We start from the raw sequence: 14,008 nt of genomic DNA, 5'->3' as shown, positions 1-14,008 counted from the left end.
AGCAGCAGAATGGAAAAAATCTGTTTCATTTTCAAATTCAACAAGACAGTTTCTTATAGGTTAGTATTAACTTCAGAGTTATATGGAATGTTTGGCAAATATTCCACTCAGGTTTCTCAGAACTACACATTTGTTGTACAGAATGCAGTTCTAATTATTTAGTGTAAAATGAGCTGGTGCAAAAGAGGGATTCACAGACATTATGTGGAAAGCATCACTTCAGAGGACACACACTTTTCCAAGCGCTGTGGCTACATCTTACGATTTTATAATGGATAGGTTCCTTAAAACCCCAGATCCCAGAGTCATGTGGATATGTGAGAATCTCATTTGAACAAAAAAGCTTCAGGTTGTCATGGCTGAAACTTACAGATTGGTATAAATGTATCTCAGAGGCTTAGGAAGCAGCTAAGAAAATTAATCTATGAGTTACTATTTTAATCAAGCGGGATTAATTTTCAGTCTCAAATCATGGAAGATTTCATGTTGGCAATTCTGCTAAGGCATAAATACTTCTCAGCAGAATTAGACTTTTTACTATAGAATCTCCCAGTGAAAGTGCTGCTGTAGCATCCAGAGAGAACATTCGAGAGCATCCAAAGGACAATCAGAGGCAGACAAGCTGACGCAACAAACCATTTTGGATTTTGATGTAATTTGACAGCATTTAAAACATGAAACCAGTTTAAAGTTTCAGTCTTGATCGAGTGCCTTTGTCCATTAATGCTGCCAGACTATGAATTCAGATGTGTTCTTTTAGTGCTAATGAATGAGTTTAGTTTCTGTTTGTTTCATTTCGGTTGCTACATTTTTCCCTGCTGCTTTTAAAGTAAAGATAAGCTATTGCCATGACTGGTATCCCTGGGAAAAAAAAAAATAAAAAAAAATTAAGAAAAAAGTCTTTGATAAAAGGTTGTTCAGTATCTTGACACACACAGAGAGCGTGGAGGGGAAGACCTTGTCTCTAACGGGAACGCTGCAGAGAAGGTTTTTCAGTTTCTAATCGTGATGTTACGGAAGGAATGCAACTTTGAGTATTTCATAACTTATTAGCATTCCTTCAACTTTTTTGAGTGGATGTGCCAGCACCTGCTAGGAGATTCAGAATAAGGGGGGCATTTCCAAGATATGTGTGTGTGTGCGTGGAGATGAAGCACATGGGTTTGTATGGCTTTCAGCTGACATGCCGGGCAGTGACATGTCACGTCATGAATCAGCCACATCGTGTTACGTGATTCCAGGCTAACAGAACACAACAGGAGCTGCAGAGTGACAAACACGACCCAACATGACATGTCCATGGGAAAATTGGCACAAAAAAGCTTCCTAAAGTTGAGTTTCAGGGGTACATTTATTCGTCTCCGAAATGCTCCGGAGAAAACTGTGAAGCAGTGTGCTGGAAAAGGGAGTAATATAGTGACAGAATTAGTGAAGAAGCTCTAATTCAGTGTACAATTAGGAAGAAAACTATGCATGTAGCAATTCTGGAAAGTGTTTTTGTTGTGTGGGTTCTTGTGAATTTCTTTCTTTCCAAAGGTAGCTCTCTCAGGGAGAGCAGTCATTCCAGGTCACTGATTATTTTTATCTTTAGCCATGCTAAAAGCTGTATAGGCTTCAGGTTACAGCTGTAAGTTAATATATTTTGAATTTAGCCGTTGGTTGCCTTGTTAAATCTTGAGCCCTTCTAGTTTAAACTCTTGGTTTTTTTCTGCTTTGCTTACAGGTCAGGATGAGCCCTTTTTGTGCCTATTTCCAATATTCTTAGTCTTCTCTGAAATTATGTTTTCTCCCTTTCTGGGTACTCTTATTCTAGTTTCTGATGTCCACTGAAAATAGAGTCTACAATTAGAACTCTGAGATGAATCTCTCTTTGCTTATTATTTATTATAATTGTGTGGATAGCCTGTGCTTTCAATGTTTTCTATAAAAGACACAGGCCAAGTTTGGGGTCAGGAAAATTCAGCACATACATTGGGCTAAGAAATGCATGTGAGGTCGCATTTCATTCATGATATCAGAAGTTTAAATGGTCTCATGTGACTGTTTGTCCACAACCTTTCATGTCTGGATTCACAGCCTTCGAGACAGCAGTTTCTCTACACAAAATGAGTCTTCCCAGTGAACTGCAGCTCTTGGGAAGAAGGATGTGGTGGTGTAATACCTGGGAGACTCACTACTATGCCGACCAGCTGCATTTCACTGGGGCTCGTGGGTGAGGAAAACAACAGTTACATTATTTTGGCCAGCCTAAGCAGGAAAATGGCACAGCTATTCAGAGGACTGCAGAGCAGGACAAAGTAGACAGAGTCTTCATCTTCTGCTTTCCTTTTAAAACGAGCAAGATGCTCCAGGATCATCAGAAGTGGTAAAGCCTAGTTTCAGGGTGAAGTCTCACGGTATTTGGACTCTGGCTGGAAATGCAGAGTTCCTCTCTTCGGGGGATCCTGTGGTATCTGTTAAAATGTGGGTAAGCACTGGAGTCTTCTCCTGAGGGGAGAGTTTTGGAGTGTTCCTCTTCCCTACCCCACTGTCCCTCTACACAGAATATGTGGGACGTTTGAGGACTTCATCAAACCTGATGGAGATTGGTTGGTGCATTCAGAATGTCCATATTGATGACAATTGCCAAACATATACACAGACCACATGTGCACACTCGCCCACATGCACACACATATGAATTTTAAGGCTAAAAATAATCACACATTTGGACAACTCTCAGCAGTTTTACCAGCATGGCATCTTAAATTTCAAATGGATGCAGTATGCCTTGCTACTGCTTGTCCTGGGCTGTTGTTCTTCACCCCCAAATGATTACAGTTTGGTGCTGCGTGGAAGGATTCCCATGATAGTATCATTTGGGACTCACTTTGTAAATAACTTTGGGCTCAAACAGAGCAAAATAATGCTATATAAATACATGTTATTAGTAGTGAAGAGATAAAAATTATCTTATGCTTACCAAGTATCTTAGTGTCTTGTCTTGATGATAATTAACTGGTGACATACACTTTGAGTCAGTGCTCTAGGATTTGTGCCCAGAATAAGTCACAAAAACATAGCAGCTTTAGTATGAGAGAAAAGGATGAAGGGGGCTTTTTGGTTTTTCCTCCCCTTTTTTTTTTTTCTTCTGGATAAGATATAAAAACTGCCCAGAGCTGGCCCTGTTCAGAAATAGCGAATCAGCCTCTTCAAATATTTTTTTTTTCTTAAGATGTCATCTTCCCTCTCATATACGTCTGAGAAGACAAAGAATGTCTTAACGTTTGTATTGAAGTCATCATTAAAATAAAAGAAGATCTGTAGACATCAGCTATAAATCATCAAGAAATAGCTTGTGGGTAACCTTTGACACAGTTGAACCTACTTGAAATGAGCTAGGGCTGGATTCATTGCCTTCAGTGAAGCCAGTAGGTGGACTAAAGGTCTCCTCTCTCTCTGTCTCCCTCTCCCTTTCCATCTCACAGTGTTGGCTTCTGGGAGGTGAATGTATTCTGGCTGAGTGATGGAAATGCATTTGGATGTGTTCTTAAATAGACATTTGTTTTATGTCTGAAAAGAATAGGTTGGTCTTAACTGTGTGATACTGGGTCTATTTGAAAGGTATTTTTTAAGGCAGTTGTCTCCCTCAGCTTTACAAGAACTATTTTAACCAATTGTTTAGGCTTGAGGAACAGCATGGAGTATCTATTGTGTGTGGATGCATGTATGTTCTACAGAATTAACAGGGAAATGGTAGATAAAAATCTGCCTAATTTTACATAATAGATTTTTGGCATTCTTGTGATCTGACTTCAAATTCCTGCTGAGCTTCTACAGTATAACAAAAATACTAGTTTTGCAGTTGTTAATTGTAATTTCTAAGATGCAAGGTTTTAAAAGGAACTGAAAGTGTTCAGCATCTCATGGGGACAGACTATGAGTCTTACTAATGAATCCAGCAATTAGTGGTTCATTGTGCCTGCCAGCAATTTGGCCCCAGTACCAGTCCTGATGGTGATTTCATTTTTGCTGGTGTGAATCAGGAATAGGAACTGAAGTCTGTTCACCAGGGGAGGCTGAATACTCCTTCAACACCGTTCTGCTTGTAATCTGTGTTCAGTACAGACAGCAGCAAATAATAAAAAAAAAAAAAAAAGAAACTACAAAGTATTTCAATTTTATTATGATTATTATGGTTGATTAATATGTTGATTAGGATAATTATATAGTATCAATAGTACTTACTAAACTTATAGGGTTGTAAATGGTGGTGTCCCCATGCAGTTACATAAACATATATATGAGGTATGCCCAGCTTGCATAGAATAAACTCTTTACAAAGATGAAAGAATGTATTTTCTCCAATTTTGTGAGTAGAGAATTGAGGCAAAAGAGGGGACCCTTTGCTTTCTGTAGCTGTTTGCACTTGTGCAAAACACTAAAATTTTTAGTTGGTAATATAACTTTGCAAAGATATCAGTGACAGCGTACAGCAGATTAGATAATGAGCGACTCATTTAAGTTCACAGGGAAAGTTTTTTGGAAAGTCAGGAACTGAACCCAAGTCTCTTTGGCATGACCCAAAAATCAGCAATTAAAAAAAGACATGACTGTGGCATAGGAAAAGGAACAACCATTCTCAACAGGTGTACTCTCAAGTAGTTAACTCCATGTATGTGATTATGGATGGGGTATAAATATTAAACAAATTCTTCTTCTATGAGTGCAGTACTTAATGAAGGAGTATGTGTTTGCTTTGAATGTTCCCTGCAGTACATTAAACTCCCTTCAGTTTCTGGAACTGGTGATTAGATTTCGTCTTGCTGCTAAAAGGAGGTGAAATGAAAAAAATACCCAGCAAGACAGAGTTGTAAAATCATTTTGATTTTAGTGATCTGGGATGTTGTTAACAGCACACAAGCCTTGAAGACGGATGAGTTTTGTGTTGATAGGTTTCCTTTGAAAAGCTATTAGTTGGAAAAAAACAAATTGTCAAGCAGGTCATATCTACAGTTACAAAACATATTTTGACATTTTTCTTACAGTTGTATGTATCTATAAATAAATACAGTGTATATTATCTTTGCACTGCATATTCCTAGTGCTGTATATGTTGCTGCAGTGTAAAATCTACCTAGGCTACTCAGAGATAACCAGAGTCAGAGAAAGCACAGGTGTGTTTTGAAAAGGAATTTCTTAGTCCACTGCCAGTTGTCCAAGCTGTTTGAAATCTCCTTCTTGCAAGCTCTTTTGACTTTTTTTCTTCTTAAGTTTTCAACAGCTGGGTTTTGGTTATTTTTTTGTTTTGTTTTGTATTTTTTCCCCCTGAATCTTAGCAACTGTGCAGCATCTTTGCTTCTCCTGCCTGACCACAGCAGGAGGAGGGGTCTGTTGCTAATTTGTTTTGATACGGTTCGCTTTGGTCTGTATTCTTTTTGAAATTAATTCCTTTTGCAGGTGTGGGGTTAGAGGTGGTGGTGTGCTCCCAGCGAAGGTGTCATCCACCACAGAGAGGAGGTGGGAGGCTTTGATCAGTGTGGCTTCTGTTTTCTTGTTGTTCATTTAAAATGTACCAGTTTGTAATGCTGTTTGGCTTTGCAGGTCCTTGTTTTATTTCCTTCCAAGTCCTTCCCTGTCCTTTCAGGTTTTGTTGTTTTCGTTGCTGTTCATTCTGCGTAACATTTACTGGGGATTATTCGTTGGAAGGCGGTGACTCGAGGTTCAATTTAGGCAGCAAACAAAATGCAGTCTAATGTCTATTTCCATTTTTTTAAAGAGCCTTGTTATAGGTGGGAGAGGGCATTTTTAAGGACACTACTCCACAAGTTTATTGGGTTTTACTGGGACAGAATTACGTTGAAAGGATTAAAACCAAAAATCTAACCAATACCCAAGCTACAAGTCATCATGCTCTGGGCCACGGACCACTCCAGTTTCTGCCCAGCACAAGTTCAGCTCAAACTGTCTGACCACTATCTTTTTCTTGCAACTTCTTTTGAAGCAGCTGGACTTTTCAGGAGGTTCAGTACAGTATCAAAGAAACCCTCAAACACTGGTCTGCGTAAGAGTGGCAGTTGCTCTGCTCTTCCTTATGACTCAGCTGTTTACTCACTGTGTGAGATTAGGAAAATCATTTAGCCACTTTGTGCCTTATCCTTCCCATTCCTAAAATAAGGCAAAAGCTGTCAGAGTCATTATGAGCTTTAATTAATTAATATTCCTACGATGTGCTGGAGAAGTGATTTTTCCCTCTTGCACCTTATTGCTTGCTATGTATTTTCAGTGGGGGCAGTTTGGAAGAAGCGTTCTTTGTAGGAAGAATCCTCTCCCTTCCTGTCCTCTCACGATTTTGTGATCCTCTCTAATGATTTTTACCACATGTAAAGAGATTTACATGGTTAGAAGTATGAAAAATCAGTTGTTGTCTTCCCCCGAAGATTTGCAGTGTCTGCGTCAATCCCTGCTGACCTGTGCCTAAATCACTCTTCCTGCTTAGCCACTGACTTGAGCCGCCTTAGGGAAGCACTTCATTAATAGCATTATACCAAATAAATAGGTACAGCAGTGATGTGAGAAATACAGCTGAACAATAATTATTAGATGCAAAAAGCTAACAACAGCACCCAAGTTTGACATGATATACAGACTAGCAGAATTCCAAGTGGCTGGTCTCTCTGCTTTGACTCATGTTTTATCTTTACTCAGCATGGACCCTTCATATTTCAGGCCAAACCTGACAAGATTTGCTCAGAAGCAGCTTCGCTGAAGCTGTCTTGTAAATGGGTCTACTGAGTTAAATTTTCACTCACTTAGGGATGCGGAATGAGAAGGAGCTTTTTCACTGTGAGGTGCAAGCAAACGCTAAAACCTTTGTTCCTGCAGTTTTGTTTCGTGCTGTACTGAAAATCCACATACTGGGTTCTAAGACGTGCGGTGAGCAGCTCTCACTTCTGGTTGTTTCAGTCGAACAGAAGGGCCCAAGCAGCAGATTAATTGTGATAGGAGTAAGTCAGTTACTTCTGTGTGGATGAAAATGAATGCTTGAAGTTTGGATCCGGGTTGGGATAAGCATCCATAAGTCATCAGGTTTCCCTAGAGGTTGGTGTGACTGAGAACTCATGATCAAGCAAAAATAGCCTAGAAATCTCATACCAGCCACTTTGCTCAAACATATTGTGCTGTTTGTCTGTGGAGATTATCAGGAGAGTTCACAAGGATAGTGGGCGTTTTGACAGTCCAAAGCCAGCCAGAAGCTGCAAGTATGGTTTGGAGGATGCATCTGTGAGGATTTGTGAAACTAAACGAATGAATTTTGGGTAAACACATACCCTTCTGCTCATTTTGCTAAGCTGCATGCCCTGCTGTATTCTGTTGGCCAAGCAGCCTGCCTAGCTCTGTTGGCCAAGCTCTACAAGACCCCAAAGGGTGAGGTCCCAGTGCAACACTTGTGTTTCCTGAAGACTTTTAAAAAATAGTTGCTTTTAGGGTTTTGTGTGCAGAGGTCTGACCAGTTGTGACAAAACAAAGGCCTTTGCCCCAGGTCATCATCAGATGTAGCCTTTGAAGGGGAGTTACATAGCTCCTCCCTAGACACTGCTTTTAGGCTACCCTGCAGCTGAAACATCCCACACTCTTCCATGTCTGAGCTAGCTGGAGGACTAAAATGATCCTAGACTTGTTTGGCATTTTCTCCTCTATGAGTTCAGCATCTGTATTCTGTGGCTTATAAAATAGAGAGGTATGATAGAGTAAGCGCTGCGCATCAGATAAAAAGGTTGTGGGGCAGAGGGGAAGGCACCCACCTTCCAGGGCCTGCCATGTTTCTAAACAGGACATTTTGCGTGCTCCTCTTTTGTTCTTCTTATATCTGGTTGTGAATCCTGCATACAGCTCAGGAAAACAACACTGGATACAAAGGGAAAACCACCCAGCAGCTCTCTTGTTTTTTGCTGTGACAGCGTGTGGACCAGACAAAAATCAAAAGCTTGGGGTTTCCAGGGCAGCAAATTAGTCTTTGTAACTTGCAGACTTCTTTCCTGGCAACTAGGCTTCCTGTAAAGAAAAATGAGAGGGGAGGATGTTAGGGATGTTTCTGAGAGGACAGAGTTCCCAGAGAATATCCTCACCGAGAGCCCCTAGTGTTGCAAAAGAAGACTGGGTAAAAGTCCTGTCTGTCCCAGATACTACACAGCAGATTCAGTCCGTGAGTTCCTGCGCTGCTTTTCCCCATGAACAGGAATGGAAACCAGGCAATAATACTCCCAGCTTATACATCAGCATTTGGGAGTAATTTATTTGTTGAGTAGTCCCCTAAAAGAAGCAGACCAGAGGGCAAAAAGAATATTTGTCACAAGGCTCAATTACCCCCTTTGTTTTGAGTCCAATGAATAAGAGTATTTGAGTTATATCAGTAAAGTCTAGAGGTATTAACTGTGGTTGGATAACATGCACTGAATCCAGGAAGTGTCTGCCTTCTGAGAACGACAAAAAGCAACACCACTAAAAAAAGCTGCTCTGGATGTAGAAAAAATCCAGACAGAGATGTTTCTGCAGCTATCACAGAAGGAAAAGTCTGTGCACTTTGAAGAATCAGAAAGAAGACAGTTCTTCTTAATACCTGCCCTCTGCCTTGTCCTTGGTACCTTTTCCTTTCTAACCAGTCTAGTCATACCTTCTGCTTTTGGTGATGAAACTCCTGTGCAAGAGTATGATAAACTGACTTCCCTGAACCTGAAGAATAATTCTCTTGTGTTTATTATAATATCATAACCAAGATGCCTGTTTTTACATCTCACCTCTTTTGCTATGTAGTTAGAGAAATTTCCACCTTTGCAGGAAGGGACACATTATTCTTAATCAAAACTTGAGAATGTGGCAGGAGGAGGTACAGCTGCAGATGAGCATTATCTAATTCACCCATCCTGTCATGTGAACATCCCTGCTTAATTTAATACAATTATTTCATCAGTGAGGATAATATCAGCAGCATGATTCATTTATACAACATGTTTCACAACTGCCTTTACCTCTCGGCTTCTTATTATCACTACTGATAATTTCACCATGAGTAGCTTCAGAGGAAGGGGAGGGGATGTGAAGGAAGCTGCCAGTATCTTTGTGTGAGTGTGTGGACAACTGTAGTTTTGAGGGACACTGATGGCAAAGGATTTTCTTTGCATCCATGCTGTTGCACTTCGGTTTCTGATACACTTCAGTTAGACATTTCTGGATGAGCACAAGACTGAATGGATAAGCTACTGAGTGGCTGCATTGTTCAGTGGGCAACAATAGCATCATTGTCTTCTGCCCCAGACATGCCAGTAAGTGCTCCATATTTTGCATTTCTGTTGCACTGAAGATCTCCACGAAACAGAAACCAGGGTGGGGGAATGAGGCTTTGTTTCTGGTGAGGTGGCAGAGGCATTCTTTTAGAAACCCCCTCCCTCTCTGGCTTCTTATTTCTAACTCATTTGGCTGTAATTTGTACTGTCAAGGTCATTTAAATAGGCAGCAAGATGTGGTGAATCTGTTCCCAGAGGTCATGAAAAGCCTCTTTAGTAGAGCAGGCTGGGCTGTGCTTATGCCAGGTCATTTAAGCACATTTGTATTGCCAGTCAGATGATACACAGGGTAGTTCATGATTTTGTAATAAACCGTGCAACCTGGACCTTCAGTGTGTGCCACAGTGGGATACAGCACTCAGATTTAAATGACAGTACAATAATTCAGTTACTGTATTTTAATAGTCCACTAATCTTTAAAATGTGTGTAAAGGAGTGAGATTATCAAATCCTAATGAATTGTCTGGGTTCTTCCCCATCCTTCGTCTTTTTTTTTTCATTCTCCTAGACTAGTTCATTCATCTGGACTATCTGTCATTTATTTAGCTCTTGGTGTTGAAATAGTGCCATTTTTAATAAATGGTTTAGAGAGTTTCTCAAAATCTGATTTTATTCCCTTTTTTTTTTTCCGTATCCATCTTCATAGAGATAAATTAACCTTTTATCTGAGGAGGAAGTAAACAGAGACAGCATGATTGAAAGATTAGAAAAGACACCATTTCAGCCAACTATTTCAAGAGTGGTGACTGCGAGTCAGAATTCCTGGGTCTGTCTGAAGCTCTGCTGCTAAGTTACTGTAGGACTGTGGCCAAATCCTTTCCTTTTCCCTCTCTTTCATTTTTTCCTCCCATGTTAATAAGCACTTTGTGTTAACCTAGCATTTTACCTTTTCAAAGGACCATACGAACCTTATAAAAGCAGTGTGATGCACACTCAACTTGCCAGCAGTATTTCTGTTTACATGTTGCTTGTCAGGCACTTACATTTGGAGATTTCCTGTGTCTAATGCTTAAATATGACAGCTCAAGGTTATACTAACTCAGGATGAGTGAAGCTACAAAACACAGCTCTTGAATATTCTATTTACCCCCAAAATTCTGGTGTAGGTGAAGGGTTACTCTTTCTTCCCTCATATACTTAGAGATCATCTGGGAAAAAAATCTAGAGCAAATCAAGGATTTAAAATTCCCCAAACTCAAGTTTTGGTTAATGACAGTCTTCCAGTCCTGGGAAGTTTGCTTCCCAGTCCTAGGAAGTAAACCAGCTCTTCCTAAAATAGTGACTGTTCTGACACTGCTGTGATACAGGGGATGGGAATCTCTTTACTAATGCTTTGCTCTTGCTATGGGTACTTCATTTTATTAGCCCTCCTTCATGTGTTTTTGCTTATTTTGTGTGTGTGTGTGTTTTGTTTTGTTAGACAAATGTGCTACTTTAAAAAAGACGTTTCAAAACCTTTAATCAAGATCATATTTTACTTTCATCACATGTGTTTATATTATTACAAGCCTTTTGGGTCTTAAAATCCTTTGGTCTAAGGATTAATCAGTTTGGCTGACATATAAATGAATGTTTGACTTTAACTCTTTAAAAAATACTGGCTTGGGAGAAAAAGCCCTTATCAACGGCACCTTAGAATAACTGCATGTCAAAAAAAGTCAGGGAACAATCAGTACTTTCTCCAATAAAAATTAGGTGCAGGGAGTAGTTCTAGATCCTGTGACCCGCTGCATAAAAACAAATCTCCTGGCTGTTGAAAGATACCATCTACCTGAAGTGAAGATACTACAGGTATTTTTATTTCTTTTGTTCCTCCTATTTGCCCTAGCTGTCATGCTGCACTTCCACACAGCCTTGATATAACTGAAAGTGAAGCCTGCTAATCTGTAATGTGGCAACGTGTTAAATGGGAGGTTTTATAGTTAAAAATTAAAGGTAGATGAACACCTAATTCTTCTTGTGGTTATGCAGGCTCAGATCCATAATGAAGACAGTTCTTGATTTAAACTGCAAGAGCAGAGGATTTTGAATTTATGGCTGCAAGAAAGAAAAAGGGTAAAATGTTTCACCAGCTATAGGAGTGAACATCCTAACAGTCATCCTCACACTTAACACAATTGTATGTTATTACCTGTCTCCCAGGTGTTTTTTAGAGTCTTTTGGAATAAATCAGTGTAGTTCCACTGTGGTAAAGGAAATTACTTAAATTATTACCAACTCATGATGCAACGTAGGATTTCTAAACTGTCTGACTGAATTTTTAATGCATTTGACTTCTAGCGAGGATTTGAGAATGCTCTTTGAAATAACAGAAGTAAAAATGTTATGAAGACCGAACACTGAAGTAATATCATTTTGGTAAATACATAAAATAGCTGAAAATTGTTTACTTATCCTCCTTTATGAGAACCAAGCTTCTGTGACCTCCGATTAATTTACCATTAGCCTGAACACACAATGAAAGTGAATGAAGGGGCAATTTGGAATGACATTTATCAGCTCTGGAACTGTCGACTTCTATTATTTCCACAAGGCCTTGTATTTCTTGGCTCCGGAGACGGCTGTGCTGACTTGAATGAAGAAGAGCATTCTTACTACCAAGAATAGTTACAGCACAGACAGCCTCATTGCTGGATGCCTACAATGGAAAAAAACACCTCCCCTGTTTCTAACTCACATTAAATGAGACCAAAACCACTCTTCTATAGTGGACTTGCACAAGACCTTGCCTTCACACCAGGATTAAAAAAAAAAAAGGGAACTAAGGAGGAGCAAGAGGAGGCAAGGAAATAAACTTTATAGTGATAGGATAGCTGAGGGATTGAGGCAAAAGGATGAGACTGGAAAAAAACCTTTCAGCATGAGGATGCAGTTTGGAATCCAAGCTGCCTTTGCAGCGAGTGATACCCATTCCCATCAGTAACTGGCTGCTGCTCCCTATGCATTGGTGCTGCTCTTGGTCACATTTCCAGTGGCTAGAGAGCACATTGCAGGTTTTACTACCATTTCTGACACTAATCAGCCCCTTTTCTTGAGACTTAAAACAGAGGTCGAGAATTGAATGTACATAGAAACTAAACCCTCTTGGATTAAACCGAAACAAGTCTGTGGGCAGGTTGGCTTTGCTTCTGATGCTGTCTTCCAGATAGATGACTCTGCTCTTCAGAGATCCTTGTCTGGCACAGGGTCACTGTGTTCGGTTGGTTCATTGGCTCATTTGTACTTAAAACTTTTATGCAACTCTCTCAGTACTGATTTCACAACATTAGAGTTCACTGCTTTGGGATTTTCTTGGTTTTTAACTGAAATTGGGTGAACAGCAGAGCAAGCCCCCCTTCCATTTGGCCAGTAGGTTATTTTATTCTAATTTGATTTTATCTTTAGTTTTACTTATTTAATACAATGGATTTATATTTATGTAAAGTAATGAATCCCTTCTTAAAGTGTCAAATGCTGGTTGTACTTGTAACATTTTAACCCTGCTGCTTAGGTCTCCTTAAAGATCAACAGATGTCTGTGTTCTAGGTGCCTAGTTCACTTCTGAGAATACAGAGTATAGGCTCCTAAGACAAATTTTATGCGCTAATTTTTTTCTAATTATTTTCTAATTATTTTATGCACGAGGGTGGCTTAGACACCACTTTAAGGATGACAGCTTTGTCCGTTATGCCTCTGATATGTTTGTCTGCTATGGCTGTTCCAAAGCTATGTAGAAATAATCGAATATAACAAAGGTGCTTTGCTTAGAGCTTGCTTCTTTAAGCAATGGAAAAGTTATATGATGGTGCTTTGCAGAATTGTCTTGTGTTTGTAGTTGTACATCTACATCATACTTCCACAAGCGATAGGCAACTATAAAATTCCTTCTTTACTGCAGCACACCACCCTCTGTGGAAAAGAATCAGTGTTATGTGATAGTAGTCAGAGATACCTTAGTGGTAACAGTAAAACACTCAAACATTATGAGTCTAATTCCGGTCTGCTTTGCATTGTTGTAAGTCAGGAATAATTCTGTAAAACTAAATGTACTTACAATTTAGAGAGATCAGAATCAGTTTCTTCAGTGCCTAGAGCTGAAACCCAGTTGTCTGATATAACATATTTTGTAGCTAAAGGATGATTTTCCTAAGTCACAATGTCAGAGAAGAGCTAAGCTATTATGTGATGATTTGATCTAATACCATATTCATTAGTTCTGGCTATTTAAAAGTCAGCTAAAATAACTTCTAAAATACCCCCTTGTTGAAAAACCTTTTCTCCCTTCTCTGTTTTTTTTCCCTTCACTGTATTTTATGTTGGTCAAACAAAAAAACATGCCTTAGAATTTGAGTGTGTTTTATAACACTGTCTGTCACTCTGTGTAATCAAGCCAGGTTTAGGAATAATTCCAGTTACCCTGCAAAAAATGTCACCCAATTTTTCTATTTTCACATAATAATAATTACTGAAATCTGGAAGTTCAGCTTTGCAGAAGAGGAAAACATCTATGGCTATATGCAGAATTATCCAGGTTATTGTTTCAGATTTTGTGGAAAGAAAGGACATGTTTCTTCTGCTTTCTCATTAAGGTGAAGGAGAAGTATTTATTTCCTATGATATTTTTGTGCTTGGAATTCTAAGCCTGGGAAGTGCAGGGGAAAGGACAAGTTAAAAACCAGCAAAACAAAAAACCCCAAACCAACCAG

At 39.4% G+C, this 14,008-nt stretch overlaps 1 protein-coding gene across 14 annotated transcripts in view; it reads left to right on the top strand.

The window, feature by feature from the left end:
• SOX5 (SRY-box transcription factor 5) overlaps positions 1-14,008 on the top strand; it is a 641,540-nt gene that overhangs the window by 589,283 nt on the left and 38,249 nt on the right. The window lies entirely within an intron of this gene.

This window comes from Chiroxiphia lanceolata, chromosome 5 (assembly GCF_009829145.1).
Source record: "Chiroxiphia lanceolata isolate bChiLan1 chromosome 5, bChiLan1.pri, whole genome shotgun sequence".
Classification (NCBI taxonomy): domain Eukaryota; kingdom Metazoa; phylum Chordata; class Aves; order Passeriformes; family Pipridae; genus Chiroxiphia; species Chiroxiphia lanceolata.
Note: the sequence above shows the minus strand (reverse complement) of the source record. Positions and strands in the feature narration are given on the sequence as shown.